General features: G+C 35.7%; 1 pseudogene; it reads right to left on the bottom strand.

Annotated features, from left to right (window-relative positions):
• Positions 1 to 2787, bottom strand: part of LOC105740993 — a 125113-nt pseudogene extending 122326 nt beyond the window's left edge.
• Between the last annotated feature and the right edge of the window lie 15292 nt (positions 2788 to 18079).

The raw sequence follows: 18079 nt of genomic DNA, 5'->3' as shown, positions 1-18079 counted from the left end.
TTTAGAAATTGAGAGTCAGTGTCTTTAATGTGTACATATTTAAAAAATGCTGTCACTTTAGGTTCCTCTACTACCTAAGTGTAAGCAGTTATTTTACTTTAAAAAAAAAAAAACATGTACTCTTAAAGTAGAAAATATATTTATTCACATATATAATCAGTAGAAAATAAAATACATTAACCCTAAGTGTGTGATGGCTTTTTTTCCCCAATGAGGTTAAACATGCTTATAATTCTGAGGTGTATTCCTGATCAAAGATTTAACATTACTTGAAAAAATACAACCAGCTATCATAATCATTTACAAACTTGTGAAAACTTGTTTCGTGTTTCTTCAATGCCCTTTATCATGTTGCAGCAGGATGATATATCAGTCTGGGATCACCAAGGAGACAGAGCCACTCAATAATTTAAATACAAAAATTTTAATATAACAACTAGCAACATATCAAAGATTTGGACCTGAAAAGATGTATGAGGACTCAAAGTATAATGGGCTCCTCCATGTTTCCTTACAACTAAAGAAAATTAACCAGCTTAATGGGAAAGGTGTGCTTCACCCTTATGGATCCCATTCAGGATAGCGTTTGTTCGTAGTTGAAGCAAAAAAGCTTATTTTCTACCTTGATTCAAAACCATTCTACAGTTTTAAAGCAGGCAATGCAGTAAATAAGCGATCAAATGAACAAAAACTATGGCTCGGTCTGCATCATCTCCAAGGGCGTATTGCTGGCAGTGCACGGATGCGCCCATGCGGCACCTCATGCCTTCACATACCTGCGCTGGGAAGAACAGAGCGAGTGACAGAAGCAATAGAAGCATGAAGAGAGCGGCGGCTCCCATTGGCGGTGCCTCTCTGGCGCCTCTACTGGCAAAGTTTAAAATTGTACTCATTGTACAGTAGAATGTGCTTGAGAAGTCCATTACTGATAGTAGGCACGCTGAAGAGTACATTTAACTTGAACTAATACATTAATAATTATCTCAGGGATAAAATAGTCATCTCGCTATGTTGTAAATGTGCATCAAGCACAAAATGAAACAATCTTATTGTGTCAAAAATTTAGCCTATAAAGTATTTCCTCAGTTAACATTCAGTAAAATTAAATATTATAAATATTTAAAACTTTTTTCTTTTCCACAGTGGCTCACTATCTAGGTCAGGATGGCCTTATATTAACTATGGAGTCCAGGATATTCTCAAACTCACAACAATCCTCCTGTCTCAACCTCCCCAGTGCTGGCATTGTAGGCATGTGTGCCTCTACACCCAGTTCTAACATTCTAATATGTTAAAAGTGTCAGCAAGATAGTTCAGTTCTATCCCTGGCAACACATCCCATACTAGCTCTGCCCTCAGCATGGGCTGAGACAGAGAAGGAGAAGGAGAAGGAGAAGGAGAAGGAGAAGGAGAAGGAGAAGGAGAAGGAGAAGGAGAAGGAGAAGAAGGAGAAGAAATAACTGTTCAAAGTCAAGATATTTTGAGAGCATGTCTCCATTAAGAATTGATGTAACTTTACTTAAATTATTCTGTTGCAACTACATCACTATTTTGTTTTTAATACAGTTACAGATATTTTCTTCTTTTGACTTAGTTTCTCTTTGTCTTTGAATGCAGTGCAGAAGCCATCATACATAGATACAGATGCTGTGCGGGGCTGAGGGTCACAGCAATTGCCTACCAACAGACTTCTCTAGTAACAAGTGTGCAAGTAGTCTGGCCTGCAGTTGACAGAACCATATGCAACATTTCTGGACTCTGAATAAAGTTATTTGTACTCTAACACGGGCTAGTGAAGAACCCAGATCAAGGGAGCAGTTCTTGTACTACATTAAAAGTGAATGCAATTCTTAAATGTTTGACCTCTCTTCAGTTATTTATGTTACTTAAAATATGAGATTGACAACTCACTGGAACAATGATATAAGCTAAGTGTAAATTCCTTTGATCCTTTTTATATTTAGGAGAATACATTGGTTAATTTATTGCAGTTTTTGTCTCACCCAAATTAGGAATTATTTATAATGATGAACATTAGCATAATGACAATTAAAAATCCAAGCTGTTTCTAAATGGCTTTAATCTTCCAGCAGCAATTGAAATTCATCCTAGAATTAAATTTGTGTTACCTCATATCCATATGAGTTTAATGCTTCTGTGTGGAGGGTTAGTTATATTGTCCATCTAGTTCCTCTGTTTAAAGATGTGGCCTAAAGCAACTTCCATTACATGTTTATATTTCATATTGATTATTTCATCCACTCATTCTTTCAAGAACTATGTCTTCAGTACAAGGACTGTGGCATATAACAAAATTAAGCAGAAAAGATTTAGTTTCTGCCCTCATAGAACCTGCACTCTAACCAGAAAAAAGCAATTTGAATAAGTAGCAGAGGAGAGGTGTGGGAGTTCAGCTCTTCTGTTCCTCCTTGGACTCAGACACATCAGCTGGAGAGCAGAGTGAGATTCACACCTCTCTCCCTCAACTAGAGGGATTCAGAGTATGGAGACCCATGGGAATGCCATAAACATAATAGGGTGACTCCAGCCAGAGTCCAGGCCCTGTGCCCCACTGGAACTTGCCACCTAGCCTTCAGACTCCAGATCCCTGCCCACCGACCAACTCCAGCCAGGGGCCAGGCCCCATGCCCCAACAGAACCTCCCACCTCCAGCCAGCCGTCAAGCTTGGAGTGGAACCCTACAGTGGAACTCCCAGCAGAGCAGTTAGGAGCAAGATTCAGCCAGCTAATCCAGGAGCAGAGCAGCTCACCAGTGAGGCACGGCATGTTCACTTCCCTGGGGTGCAACAGGAAGAAGCCAGTCATAGCAGCCAGACCCAAGCCAGGCCGAGAAGGACAAGGTCGAACTTGGTAGATCCAGAGCTGTTAAGATGAGACACACTGCTAGACCTAGATCTATGAGAGCATCCAAGAGAGAGAGACAGGAGGGGAGGGGGCACAAGAAACTGGGTGAAAGTTTGCCTGGAAGACTCTGGGTACATCAAGGGGAGGTGATCAGATAGGTCTCAGGGGAACTAATTTAAATACAAATTCCCAATTTTGTATCTGCTTAGCTGTACAGTCATTATGATGGTCCTTAGGATCTAAAAGACAAACCCATTAATTACAAAAGTTTGTCAAGTGCTACATCTCACTACCCGTTATTAATTATACAAATTGTAGTATTCTAAATAAAAACTGCAACTGCCTTAACCATATAATCTCCCTTGGGTAATAATATAGGTAGAAGGCTCCACATCGAAGTTCAGAAGATAGTGCTAAACACAATAGGACCTGGATAAAACACAAGAGGCCAGGTAGAACTAGAAGCATGAAAATACCTCATGCAACAGTAACAATACAAGCCAAAAGGTGTTAAGTTAGGAGGACAAGTTTTGTGCTTGGGGACAAAGACATGAGGATAAAAACAGGTCAAGCTTCTTTTTTTCTTCTACTTTTTCTCTTTCTTCTTGTTTTTAATCCAAATGACTAGGAAAAATTCTATCCACAGAATACAAATCCATTCTCAAAATCCAGAGACAAAGATCCTAAGAAAACCCTCCAATAATTCACCTGCAATATTTGCCAGAATATACATTTCTGGCATCCATCTTGGAGTGATCACAGAACTATAAGCACTAGAGGAATTTTAATACTTTTATTTTTTTTCCATCTGATTGGTTTCTCTCTTGATATTCAGCTGGATTAGTGGGTTTTTTTCATTTTTTAAAAAATGTTTCTTTTTTATTGGTTTTTCCCTTTATTTTCTCATTTTTTCTGTTCTGTTTTGTCCTTCTTTTCATATGTGGCTTTTCTTCCAGTGTATATGCATATTATTGTTTACCATTTTATCTTCTTTATTTTCCTTTTATCTTTTTCTTTTGCTTCTTTTCTCTTTTATTCATGATTTAGATCTCTAAACTTTCCTTTTGTTTTGCTGTACTCATCCTCTTCCTCTCCTTACTCAATTATTTCACTTGACCTTATGACACTTCTATGTGAATAAACATGTCTCTCTCTTGTACACTTCCAAACTCCTAAGCCTTTACCCCAATCTTTCCATCTTACATCCTAAAATTGCTCCAAACCTATATGATCATCCTATGCCCTCCAATCTTGCTCCTACAATATTTAATTTTATTCATCTTTTCATCCTACCCTCCATCTTCCTAAACCCTCTCACAATAGGGTAAAATCACTCTAATAAGTGGAAAATCAGTGCATCCAAGTTACTGGTATAAGTTAGAATATATATCTGTAAACCTTCCTCCTATGATTATATACAACATGCTAGTAGTTACCAATGCTTGTCATTACAGTGGCTGTACTTGAATCTGATGTTATTGCCAACTGAAATACTTTAACCAGAATGTTATACATGCTACAACCAATCCCTCCCCATATGGCAACACTGTTATAAAGTGATATAACCTTCATCATAGTGTAGTGCCAAAGAAGAGTCCCTAAGTCAAATAGATAGTAACTTCTCAATCTTAATACATTGGGAATGCAAGTTCTTAGAATATACATAGAGACAGACAATCACTAACATCCAGAAAAGATCCAGAGGAGCAGATACATCAGAGAAAAACCTCCATACCAGTGACCTGCCTATCTTACATAAGAAATGTGAAAGCATCAACACAGAATAAAATAAAATAGAAAATAGAAAGGATAAGACAAAGAAACAAAATTTAATTTCAAATGACTGGCCTACCCAGGACAAGTCTAGAGTACAAAGAGATAGTAGAAATTGGAAGACAACAAATGGAACTATCTGAAATTATGGCAGCAGAAATGAGAAAAACAGATGCAAAATATCATAGAAAAAAATGATCTACAAGGTACAAAAAGAAACGTCTATCAAAATGAAAGCCATTTAATAGACACACATAATCAAGTAGAGGAGTTGGAGAAACTGATGGAACATAGACAAGAAAAGGAGTCAATGAAATAGAATCAAACAGAAAAGTATGAATTTAAAGACAGCACTGAAAGTATGTGCAGCAGATTGAATGAAGGTGAGGATAGATTATCAATCAGATCTAGAAGACAAAAACTGGACTGGTCACTGGGAAAAGAAAAATATCTTTAAAATAACAGCAGAATAAGAAAAATCAATCAACCAGCTCCAGGATGAAGCAAAGGAGAACAAGATAAGATTGATTGGAATCAGGCAGAAACCTGGAGACAGTGCAAAACACATTAAATACATTTTCACAGAAATAATAACAGAGTACTTCTCAAACATCGATGAAGAATTTTACATGCAAATAAATGAAGGATATACAAATCTAAGGTGCTATGGCCCAAACAAATGTACACCATGAAATATAACAAGGATTCCAGAAACTTAGCACAAGAACAAAATATTAAAAGCTAGAGAAAAGAAGCATATCACACATAAATAAAAGCACATCAGAATCAGAACAGCTGTCTTAACACACACCCTTATATCAAGTAGAGCCTCAAATGTGGCATCTCAAGCCCTAAGAGCAAACAATCTTCAATTTGCAAAACTGTCTTTCAAATTCAATGAAGAAATAACATACATCCATGACACAGAATAAGGAAGAAATTTATTACCACCAATACAGCTCTACAGAATGCTCTGAAGGACATATTTGAAAGAAATAATGAAGACCACAAACACAGGACCACCAACAGAAAGAAGCTGACATGCATCATAAACAACTAAAAAGACATTGAGCAAAACAATAAGAAAACATGAAAAGCAAAAGCCTATGCGTATCAGCCATAGCCATCAACCTAATTAATATATTGCATATTGTTGTCTTCATAGTAGTTATTCAGAGGACAAGATGTAGACATGATATGTTGTCTAAACACTATTAGTATAAACCTTGCTTCTCATTGAACTAAAAGAAAGTAATTGTATATCTATCCTAACCACAAGACCTTCCTTTATTCATATCCCCCTTTTTTGTTTTGTCAGAGATGGATGTTTCATTGCTGTTAGAAAAGCTGTATTTGGGGAAGTCAGTAAAGAATCTTTTCATACTTTATGCCATTCCAAATATTGTAGGTACTTGTATTCAGCAAACTAACACAATATCGTCCAATAGATTAAAAGAGAAACACTAAATCTCCTGGAAGAGAAAGTGGGTGGAAATCTCATTGAATTGTCTCACAAGTGTGAATAATTGAACAAGAAAATAGAGTGAAAAACATAAAATACATATTTTGAACTGGGAAAATGTTCTGTGGTAGAAAACAAAACATTCAGTGGGGGAAAGGAGAAAGGAAGAAAGGAAAAAATATATGTATATGTACACACAAGCTAGTTAAGATACTCTCACAACTAGCTTCTCTTAGTTTGTTGATAAGAATGCTTTGTGCTGATGTTCTTTAGACAAGGTATCATGCCTATATCTTGATTAACTAATAGGAAGACAGCAATGGGCATTATAACAACTATTGTAACTGTTCTATTATCTTGCCTCAAAACTCAAAATGTGAAGACTACTGTAACAACTAATGTATCAATTATTGTAACCATCCTATGAACCTGTTTCATTCTTTTGTTCTATATATTTTTAAATAATAAAATTCTACAGGGTCTACAGTGTCTACAGTTCTACAGGGTCTACAGTGTCTCACTATGTAGATAGGACTTGTAGTGTTCCACCTTTGTTCAGCCTCCCAAAGAGCTGGGATTACAGGTGTACACCACCACACCCAGTCTCAAATGCCAGCTCAGCAAGGCCAGGGGGTGGGGCCAGCACAGCTTACCAGACATAGAACCCCAACCGCTGTGTCTGCCTAAGCAGGCTGTTTCATTCTTAATATTTTCTCTTTAAAATAAAAAAACATAAACATAAAAATCTATAGCATTTCTGTATATAAGCAACAAACACATACATGCACACAGAAAGAAATTAGATAAAGCAAATCTTCAACAATAACTTCTAAATACAAAATATTTAGAATCTTTCGAATCATTCTAATAAACAAAAGTTCATTACATTGATAACTACAGTACTTTGAAAAAGAAGATTGAAGAAGTTTTCAGATAATGGAAATGTATCCCTTGCTCATGGAGAGTAAGAAATAACATAGTGAAAATGGATATACTCCCAAAATTATTAAGGAAATTTTATGCTATCACAATAAAAATACCATTAGCACATATCACAGAACTAGAGAAAACATTCCTAAAATTCATTTGGAACTAGAAAAGAACTAGAATAGCAAAATCAATTCTAGGAAACAAATACAAGACAGGTGGCATCACAATCCCTGACCTGAAATTATACTACAAAGCTACTGTGATAAAATTAGCATGGCATTGGCAAAGATAACGGACCTGAGGATCAGTGTAACAGGTTAGAAGTTGTAGAAACATCTCCAAACACATTCACCAGCCTTATCTTTGACAAAAGTGCCAAGAAAAATAGCTTGGAAGAAAGATAGCCCCTTTATTAAATAACACCTTAAAAAGTGGTTTTCCACATGTGACAGACTAAAACTAGACCCATGTCTATAATCATGCAATCACCTGAAATGAAAATATGTCAAAGATCTAAATATTAAAATGGAAACACCCAATCTACTGTAAGAGGAAAAAGGGTAGAAATCTTGAAGACAGAGGTCAAACAGATATTTTAAAAATGAAAACCAAACTGTATAAGAATTACTCCACAGAATCAGTAAATGCGATCTCATCTTATAAAATCTTTTGCACATCATGGGAAATCACCAACAGAGAGAAAACATAAACTACCAAGTTGGAAAAAATTTTAGTCAACTATCTCTCTGACAAAGAATATAAATACAACATATAAAGAACTAAAAATATCCTGAGAGCCTGAGCTTAAAGACTCAGTCCAAAATAGGATCAGAGATGAATACTCACTTCTTAAATGAATACAGGTAGCAAATAAATATTTGAAACAAATGTCCAATATCATTGCTCACTTCAGAGATGCAAATAACAGCAGTGAGATTCCATCTCATCCCAGAAAGAATGGCTATTATTCTTATCCATTAACAACTCCTGGAGAGGCTGTGGGGAAAAGGAATGCTTCTCCACTGTTGGTGGGAGTGTAGACTTCCAGAACCACTCTAGAAATTTTATACCAATTTCTGCAAAAACTTGTATGAGAGGTCCCATGTGACCCAGGTGCTCCCTTTCTAGATATCTTCCCAGATGAATTAAAAACATAGCATAGTGATACTGTAACTGTGCACCTATGTTTGTAGCATCTCAATTTGTAATAGCTAAATCTTGGAAATAGCCCAAACTCCTATCAGCTAAGGAATTGTTATACAAGATGTGTTATTTTTGTGTAATGTAATGCTACTAAGTCAAAATGAAAGGTAAACTAGAGATTTTCATAGGTAAATGTATACAACTCGAGCTTATACTCATTAGTGAAATAAATCAGTTCCATATAGGTAAATGGCATAATATCTTAATAATATGAGAGAAAGAATGAGTAATTAAGGTATAAAATTTACAACAAATATTGTGAATTCAGAATATATTGTTCAAAAGAAAAGACAAACTGATGATGTAAAGGGTAAAAGAAGGGAAAAAGAAAAAAATATATATAAACATATAAATATTTATACACAAGATAGTTAAGATAGGGCCAATGAGATAGCTCAGCAGGCTAAAGCACCTGCTTAAGCAAGCTTAGCAATTGCAGAAACCAAGGTTCGATACCCATTACTACCTATTATGCCAGCCTCACCCCCAGGGTGGGTTGAGGCAGCCACAGAAACCAGGCATAGTGGCATATGCCTGTAATCCTAGAGCTGGAGAGACTGAAAACAGGAGGATCACTGTGAGTTTGAGCTGCATGGTTTGACCCTGTAACAACCAAAAACTATATATATATATATATATATATATATATATGATAGTTGTACAGCTAATTACTCTTAGTTCATTGAATGGAAAAGGTTGTGCTAACATTGTTTGGATAAAATATCCTATATTATGCAATCTGAATAAACTAGAAAATACACAATGCATTATTTATTGTTTCTTTCTTACTAACCTATTGTGAAACTTTTACTTTTACTTTTTTCTCTTTAAAACAGAAACACAATGGATAAATAAATAACAATTGAATTATTAAAGATCCTGATAGGTCCTTTGAAGAAATGTATAGGATAACTGCAAAGATAAATGAGGATTGCTTTCTCTAAGATGTTAAATAAAGTTGCCTGGGAAAAGCACACTTGACTTCAGTCCTAAACAGTGACTAGGAACTAATCTAGGTGGGAGTAGCAGGGTTAAGTGTGCTGTCCAGAAGGACATAAATGTTTTTTCTCCCACTCCTGGTATGAGATAACCTGGAGTGAGAGAATTTAAAAGAAAAAATTATGTTCAATAAGCATTAGCTAGGAAACCTTTATTTCCCCCTCTTTTAAATGAGGTGGGGGAAAATGAGCTGTGAAAGAAAGCTTCTGAGTAGTGATGAAATTCTTCACAATTTTTTGAGATTTAGGAATTCAACAGAAATCTCACAGAACCCCATTTTCCTTTATGAAAAAGGAAGAAATCAAAATCTTTTATCAGAAAAGAAAATACTACCATTGGTGTGGATCGGAGATTTTTCAAGATGAACAATACAGTACAGGGCATATTTTATAATAGTACTTTACAATGAATCAACTAAGAATCACATAAAAAAGTTCCAGAACTATATCCACACACTAAATACCAAAGAATCCAGGTGAGCACCTAGATCCTAGTATCCTGCATGAGCACAGCTGGCCACCTAGATCTTATAACACTGCCTCCCACAAGTCCAACCTGCAGCCTAAATCCCAGGACAAAGGCTAATGCAGATCTGCTTAGTGGATCTGTACTGGAAAGGCCCAAAGGTCAGTCATGGGTGCCAGGAAGTCTATGCCAGTATATGAAGGATCTGTGCAGGCAGGCTGAGGGATCTGAACTGGATCTAGGAAGCAACACGGAAGGTAAACACCAGAGCACCCCCAAAGTTACCACAGCCATCCTCAGTGACAGGAAGGTCTTGTGCTCCTCCAGCGATGAGGAAAGCCGAATTCCCATCAAGGAAGAAAATGGGACCATCTTCTCCATGAAACTGAGCAGTGCACCATCTTCCCCTCTGGAGCCAGGAAGTGATGCTCAAGATAAGGACCAGAGCTCCTCCACAGTGCACTGGGAAAGCCAGCATGAACATGTCCTCCAACAGCACAACCCAAGAGAAATAGCAGCGTCAACAGCCCCAACATCTTCTCCTAAACGCATTCCTAACAGCATCTGGACAGCTTCTCCTGTTCTGCCTTTATGCTGCTAACAACGATCCTCAGGTGGGCCTCCCACACTCAGCACCACACTAGTTTAATTCAGCTGTGTATAGTAAGTTGACCATCTGTTAGGAATCCACTGCAACCATATTTGTGAAGTTTTGGCAAAGTCTTGCCATGCTAAGCACTCTGCGACATGTTTCTACCAATGGATCTATCCAATTTGTTTCTATTCATTTTTCTAAGGTATAGTCTTTGATATTTTAATCCTATATTTATTGATGTGTTTAGAAATAAGCAGGCATTGGAGAGATGAGGCAAGCATTCTTCTAAAATAATAGGTTTTTTAATGTGAGAAAACTAATGTGCATATATTTTACAACACAAATGCTTAAGTATTTCAGTAAGTAAATTAGATCGTAATTTGAAGACTTCTAAGCATAGGCAACTTCCTATTAACATATTGATGTCTTTTTCTTGGGAACATGGAAAATACAATTACCAATTTAACTTTCCTCCTACAGCTTTCAAAAATGCTTAAGTTTAAGATACTGTTCAATATTCAATTAAATATCCTTTGATGTACAAAGCACAACTATACTCTTTCTTTTAAATGGTGCTGGGTCTGTTTGCTCAGGGTGACACAACCTCATTTTCAAGGTGACCTGGAACAACACAGGAAGGGGTCAAATTGTTCAGTAATCCTTCAGCAAAACATTTACTCTTTAACACTGTCACATTTAGACTTGAAGTGGTTATATTGTTTTCCACTTTGCGTGTTTTTAATACATGTTAGAAAATCTCCTTAAATGCTATTCTTTTTACCTTTTTATTTGTATTTTTCCCTCTAGGAACATTTTCAAATGACACAGAAAGTCACTCCTATCTCCCATTTAGTTTGATTGCCCTAAGGGATCCTGCTTTTTAAGTTGTGTTTTACACAAAACATTGACAGCACCAGCTTTGCAAAAAGGATACATTGTCTGTTTTTCTGTGATGAAAATACTCACCCAGTGTTCCATTGACCTTTTCAAGTTTCCCTGTTTAGTTCTGCTATTTTCTGTCTGTAATATGTGCTCTCTCTCATAACTTAGAAGAAATTACCTTTATGATCACAGAGAATAATATCAGAAGCTTAAAATCGGGCTCTAGTTTGAGCCTGCAGCGTGAGATGCTAACCCCTCCCCATGGCCTTTAGAAAAAAAAAATGTCATGCCTTCCAAGAAAAAGGAAAAGGAAACATTTTAGGTCTATGCATTAGATATTAATAGTCTCAGGAATTTCTTTAGAAATACCAGCAAAAAAAGAAGTATACATGTATTTTGGGGGGAAAAAAAAACCTACTAATAGATAAGTTTTTTAACTATCAGAAATCACCTGGCCTTGAGTTATGTGTATGGCAATTTTGGGTGTGGTAAAGCTGAAGGCCTCCAGCTCCTTGGGATAGTCTTAACATGAGCAGGCCACGCTTGCTTCATTTAAGAAAACATCCACCACATTTACCTTTTAGGCTTTCTTTTCTGTTTGCTTTGTTTTTATTTTTTATAGTGGTACCTTGTGTGACAGGACACAGTTAAGGAAAATGTGTTTTGCAGGAGCTATTGAATTGCAACCAATTCATGCTATGTTTTGTTTTTCTTTTTGCAATTTACCTATTAAAAGATGTGATAGGAATAATTGAAAGGACATATAAAATTTAAATAAGAGGCTTAATTCTCCTTGTTGAAAATAAAGAAAGAGAATCTCATTCTTGCCAGTCTTTGGGATTACTCAAACTAGAAAACTAATTGTACTCTTCCCTCTCTTTGAAATGTACTTTTTCTAATATGAGATAAGGTTGCAGTTGATTGTCTCCTCAACAACATAAAATCAATCAAATCCATTTTATAGCAAGGAAATAGAAAATGATTTTTTAAAGAGATACATCTAATATGCATGAGAAATGCATTTATTTTTTCTTGCCAAATCTTGACCCAATTCCTGAAAATAATCTCATATTCAGAGCATTTTAACTTCGTTCTTCATCTAGTCTGATTTATAAGCTTCTTTTACATAAAGATAACAATTGGTAATACAACCCAAATATTAGAGCCATCTTTATTCTTTCATTGAAGAATATGGAGGAGCTTAATTTTGAGTGAATATGGATTATGGTAGAACAAAAATTTGAATGTAATAAGCATACACATGGAGATTCATATTTAAGGTAATTTTTATGATTTAACATATTTAAGGTACTTCTTGTTTCTGAGTCAAGTTATAATCTACTAATTTTCATAGAGGGTCTATTCTAGAATAGTAAAGGACATAATCTTGTCTAATCCTTAATTCCCTTTTGATTTCAATAGAATATACTTAAATAAAATCTTTATGATGAGGAATATTTTACTTGTCAGAGAATCTTGAGTCACCAACCTGGGAATTTTCCTTTGTGAGTGAGGATTGAGAATAGAGAGACCACCAGAGATGTCATGGATTCTGTCTGGGCAACTAGCCAGGAAAAATAGAGAGGGTAACTGTGCACTTTTATTTTGTACTTCAAGAAAAAATATGTCTATTAATTAGTCTATTAATTAATTCTATTCAGAATTTCAGTGAATGAACTCTTTTTATACATGCATTTGAGCCCTTCCTCAAAAAGACCTTCTCTTAAACTAAGGGAAATTTTTCCTGAGATGATTAGGATGATAAGTATTCAACCATATCATTTGCATGTATAATTTAGTTTTCTTCAGTGCCTATCTCTTTTAAGGAATTATATGATGACTTTAATCAGAGCAATGACCACAATTTAGAAGATTTGTTCTGTAGAAATGGAACACTATTGGATAGTTGCTACTAGTAAAGTAAAAGGTCGAATGAACAATTCCTCAAATATTCACTACATTTCCATTTAATGAATTATACTTAATTTAGCTAGACTGTGTGAAATGCATTACTCCCAATTAAATTATTTTGTTATGGGGCCAGGGAGATGACTCAGTGGAATGAGTGCTTTCCTGGCAAGCACAAGGACCCAGTTCTGCCAATAAATAAATAAATAAATAAACAAACAAACAAATAAACTGTTTTGTTACATGTATAATATTCTAAAATTTTTTATAAAATGTCTTTAACGTGTCATTCTGTACAAAATCCTGAAGCAAGTACGTCTTTACTAACAATTTTATCTGTAATATTATGACTCCTGTGAAGCACGATCCCTCAGAAGACAACAACCTCTGCCTACTGGTCTTCCATTATTCCTAAAACTTTGTAAAATTGATTAGGAGGCAGCTCTCCAGGAAAATTAAACAGTACATAAATGACTAATGATATTCAAAGCAAGGGACACCCTATCTGGGTTTTGGCCTCTTTCAGGAAAAAAGAAGTTTTCATGGTCTGTGGTTAGAACAAATACTCCTCCAAGAAAATACTCAAGGTTTTCTTTTTCTTTTTTTGCCTTTATGATCACAGTGCTATACTGAGCATATTAATTAGTACAGGCCAATTCTTTCTTTGAAACAGGAGAATGATTCTTGACAGATGACAGTTTATCCAAATAGAGACATAAAATAGTAAGGAATCTCTATGTGTTTAATAATTAATAAATATTTAATCGAAAGAATATTATTTATGGTTCTTCTGTTAGGTTTTTTGTTTTCTGGGTTTTTTTGGGGGGTGTTGTTTTTTTTTTTTATCAGGGATCAAACTCAGGACCTTGAACTTGCCAGGTAGGCTTTTATGCAGCTGAGATAGCTCCCAAGTCAGGACCTTCTAGTTTAGAGGAAAGAGTGGTCAGAGGGATAAAGTAGGAAAATGGTTTTCTGGCTTGAAAAGAAAATGAGTTGGTTTAAGTGGGATGTAAAGTTACTGATAAAAACAAACCCACATAAAATGCATCAAATCTGAAATGGAGAAGTGTCTGCCAAGAGAACTTTATTCCCTATATCAGAAACTTTGGCAAATTATGAATACTGTTTGAGTAAGGATGCAAATTTGACCTACAGACAATGAGGTTAATCTGACAACACAGCAGTAAGTAAAGGGCAACAAAATAGAGAAAGAGCTGACAGATATAGTGGGCTGAAGAGCATCGCCCCAAGTTCACTTTCCTTCAGAAGCCCAGATGTGACCTTGTTTGGAAGATAAAATTACTTGAAGGGGCCGGGAGATGGCTCAGTGGAATAAACGCTTCCCTGGCAAGTGCAAGGGCCTGAGTTCAATCCCTGGTTCCACCAAAAAAAAAAAAAAAATTACTTGAGGATATCAAAGTAAATTATCTTTGATCTTAGGTGATCTTCAAGCTTCAAGCATTAAGATAAGAATCCTCACAAGCAAAGAAGAGGACAATCATCTACCAGAGAGACAGCACAACAGCAACTGGTATGTCATGACAAGCAGCCCATATTCAGAAGATCAGTATAACAAGCACTCCAAGTGTGAACTTACTGTTACAAATTGCCATCTTCAGTGCAGTTGCTTAGTTCAAGGTGTCTGTATATATAGTTAGTCAGGGTGAGAATCCTTCCAATTAACTGCTAGTTTCAAAAATCTCCTGAAGATGTTCAGGATTATTGCCTTACCCATCTTCTACATATATCTGTATGGCTTGCCACTGTCATGTTTCCTAGCTCTTCTCCTTTCCCTTTCTTAATTAGTCCTCAAGTTCTTGCTTTCCTTTTATTTGTATTATGCCTTTCTATTTGTATTTCTTCTTTTGAGTTCTTAAACGAGGAAAACTATATGATATTTACACATGTGTGTAGTTTATTTCACTTGTGAGTATATCTTCAAGTGGCATCCACTTCAATATAAAGGCTTCGAGTTTATCATTCTTTATAGCTGAGTAATACTCCATTGTATAAAAATACCACACCTTTTTCATCCATATCTCAGGTGATGGGCATCTTGGTTGTTTCTAAGATTTGACTATCACGGATTGTGATTCTTTTAGAATATTTTGCTGAGTTAACACACCTATAATATTCAAGTGATGGAACTAAATGAAAAAGGGGATACAGATGAATGTCCATTTTGTATCTGTGTATTCAAAATGGTTAGGATAGATATATAGCTAAATTCTCTTAATGAATAGAGGGATTTGTTCTAATAGTGTTTGTAAATAAGGTATCATGCCTGCATCTTGTACAGCAAATAACCACTAGTAAGACAGTAGGCAATGTGTTAATTATTGGAACTGTTCTACCAATTTGATTTGAAACTGTCTCATTGCTATTTGTTTCTCAATAAAATTATGGAAAAGAATAAAAATAAAAAAAATAAAATAGGAGGTCATGGAGAGAGAAAAATGGTGATCAGAGAAGCAATTAGAGCAATGTATCTATCTTCCAAGAAATATGAATTGTGAATGACCACCAGAACCTGGAAGAGAAGCTGTCTTCCTTAGAACACCTAGAAGGAGTCAACTCTACTGAGACTTTGAACTTAAATTTCCAGCCTCCTCAACCAAAGAGACATACATTACATTTTGTTAAATCACTCAGTTGTGACTTTTTTTTGTGGAACCAGGGATTGAACTCAGGCCCTTGCACTTGTCAGGGAAACGTTTAATCCACTGAACCATCTCCCCAGCTTCCATGTTGTGGCTATTTGTGAGAGTGATCTTAGTAAGTCAATATATGAGGCTATGGCAGACATCCAGAAGAAGCAAACTTAAAAAATAAACAAAAGATAGAGAGAGCAGCCATAAAGGAGTATGTGAATACAGGATTCACTACAATACTTATGGATCAGCGACCTTTGCTGCACAAATTTTTATTGGAATGTATATGAAAAATCATAATTCTTTATTTAAAATATTGCCTTTATATCATAAATTATTGGTTTTACAAGGCCAGATCTCTCTCTATGACACGTCAACTGACCTATCCAAGGAAGCTTTAGAAGAGTTGAGGGGCCAGCATTTTCAGTCTGACATCTCAGAGGGTAGAGGTACTCTTTAACAGAAATGGTAAATCTAAGCTTTCATGTAAGTAAAGAAAAATAATGCTTTTAACCTACTTATTTTTCATGACAGATCACCAGAAATTTGGCCTCTGCTATGCATTTTGATGACCGCAGGTACAAATGAAGTAAATATAGTAAAATATAATGAGAGGTATAATAAGAGTGTTTATATAGCACAAAAAAGCATCCAGAAGGGGAAAACAATTTATTGTCTGTATATTATGAAAGCCTTTCTTGCTCTTATTGGGAATTAGATATGACTGACCAAGTTCTTCAGGAAAAAATTGTTGGGTGATCAGTAATTAGACTAAAGTATCCTGCAAGAACAGACTCAAATTTTATTTTTATTTTTGCTTTTGCTTTGTCTTTATAGTTTCAATGTTATGCTGAGCATGTAAAAAGCAGAGGCCAATTTTTTTTCCTTGAAAGAAGAAATCTGACTCTTGACTTATGATAGGCTATGTAGAGACATAAAGCAGATGTTAAAAACTTGATCTTAATCTCAGGAAAAAATGTACTGGGATTGCCAACATGGATTTCTGCAGTTGATCTCAATGTAATTGCTAAAACTGAATTGACTGAAAAAGCCCATACTTATATTTATTGATTGTTGTGATGAACATAGAGAGGGATTTCATCTATACAAATTGGTCAGCCAAAGAAATTCTTTCAACAAATATATTCAATACATTGGTGAAGTGGAACTTTACTGTAACTGACTTTTTCTGTTTCTTTTTTCTTTTTTTTTATTTGGTCCATCATTTATAGGAAATGTCAAGTGATTCTGAAGACCACCTGGAGTTGCTCTAACTTCAATCCCCTGAGAAACCTCCAAAGGTCAAGTATCATCTCCTCCTCCTTCTAAGATGCCTTTACATCATCCTAAATTCCTAGTTAATCTTCCTCTTTCCTGTAAAAGTCACATTTGGCAGTGCTCTAGATAGAAATGATACACAGTCTTTCAATTTGGAAACTGAGCTTTTTCTCATACACTCAGCAGATCATTCCACATACTAATGGCAAAATTAAAACACTGAAAGTAAAAAAGATTGAAAGTTACATTAGTACATGTACTCACTTCCCCAAATGTAAATGTTTTATGCTACATATAAATACTAATAAACTAAAATTAAAAGTTTAAAATAGCTCTTTTAAATTAATTTCATTTGTACATTTTAAATGCACCTAATGATCATATTCATGATTGGAAATTTGCACTGGTATATAAGCTGATTATTTTTCCCCATTCCCTTCCTTTGCAAAAGCTTGTTCTCATTTTTTGTTTCACCTTTATTGTTTTTGTTCCCTTCCTTCATTCCCCCTTCCTCGCTCTCTAGTTTTCCTTCTCCCTTGATAAGCCTGTCTGTGTTGCAAAGGGCAATCTACTTTACTGAGTCCAATGACAGTCTCATCCTGAAATGCCCTCATAGACAAACTTAGAAACAGTGTATAAGTTGGACACTCCTGGGCCCAGTCAGTTTGACAAAGCCAGCCACAGCCAGGAAGCCTACCGAGCTTGCTTGCCTAAAGAACATAGAAGTGATACAGCTGGCAGACAAATACGCCCATGGCAGTGCCACAGCCCACTGTGCACTGTGCCTGAGAAGGCAAAGTGAAGCAGGTAAATCTCAGGATGGCTCTCAGAAGACTGAAGTAAGTGCTGATGCTAACAAAGGTGCTATGAAAATTGGGAGATTACAGAGACCATGGAAAGGCCAAAACTATGCATGTAAAACTGCAACTTTCGTGGGGCATTTAAGATAGTTTTGCAAATAATTAATGTATCTCAACTACTACATCAATAGTTGTACAGTAATGGGAGCCATAAATGCTAAAAGAATCACTTCCATGTCATGATAAGATTCTGATAAATTGCTGGAAA

This window comes from Octodon degus, unplaced genomic scaffold (assembly GCF_000260255.1).
Source record: "Octodon degus isolate 3935 unplaced genomic scaffold, OctDeg1.0 scaffold00258, whole genome shotgun sequence".
In the NCBI taxonomy this organism is placed as follows: Eukaryota; Metazoa; Chordata; class Mammalia; order Rodentia; family Octodontidae; genus Octodon; species Octodon degus.
Note: the sequence above shows the minus strand (reverse complement) of the source record. Positions and strands in the feature narration are given on the sequence as shown.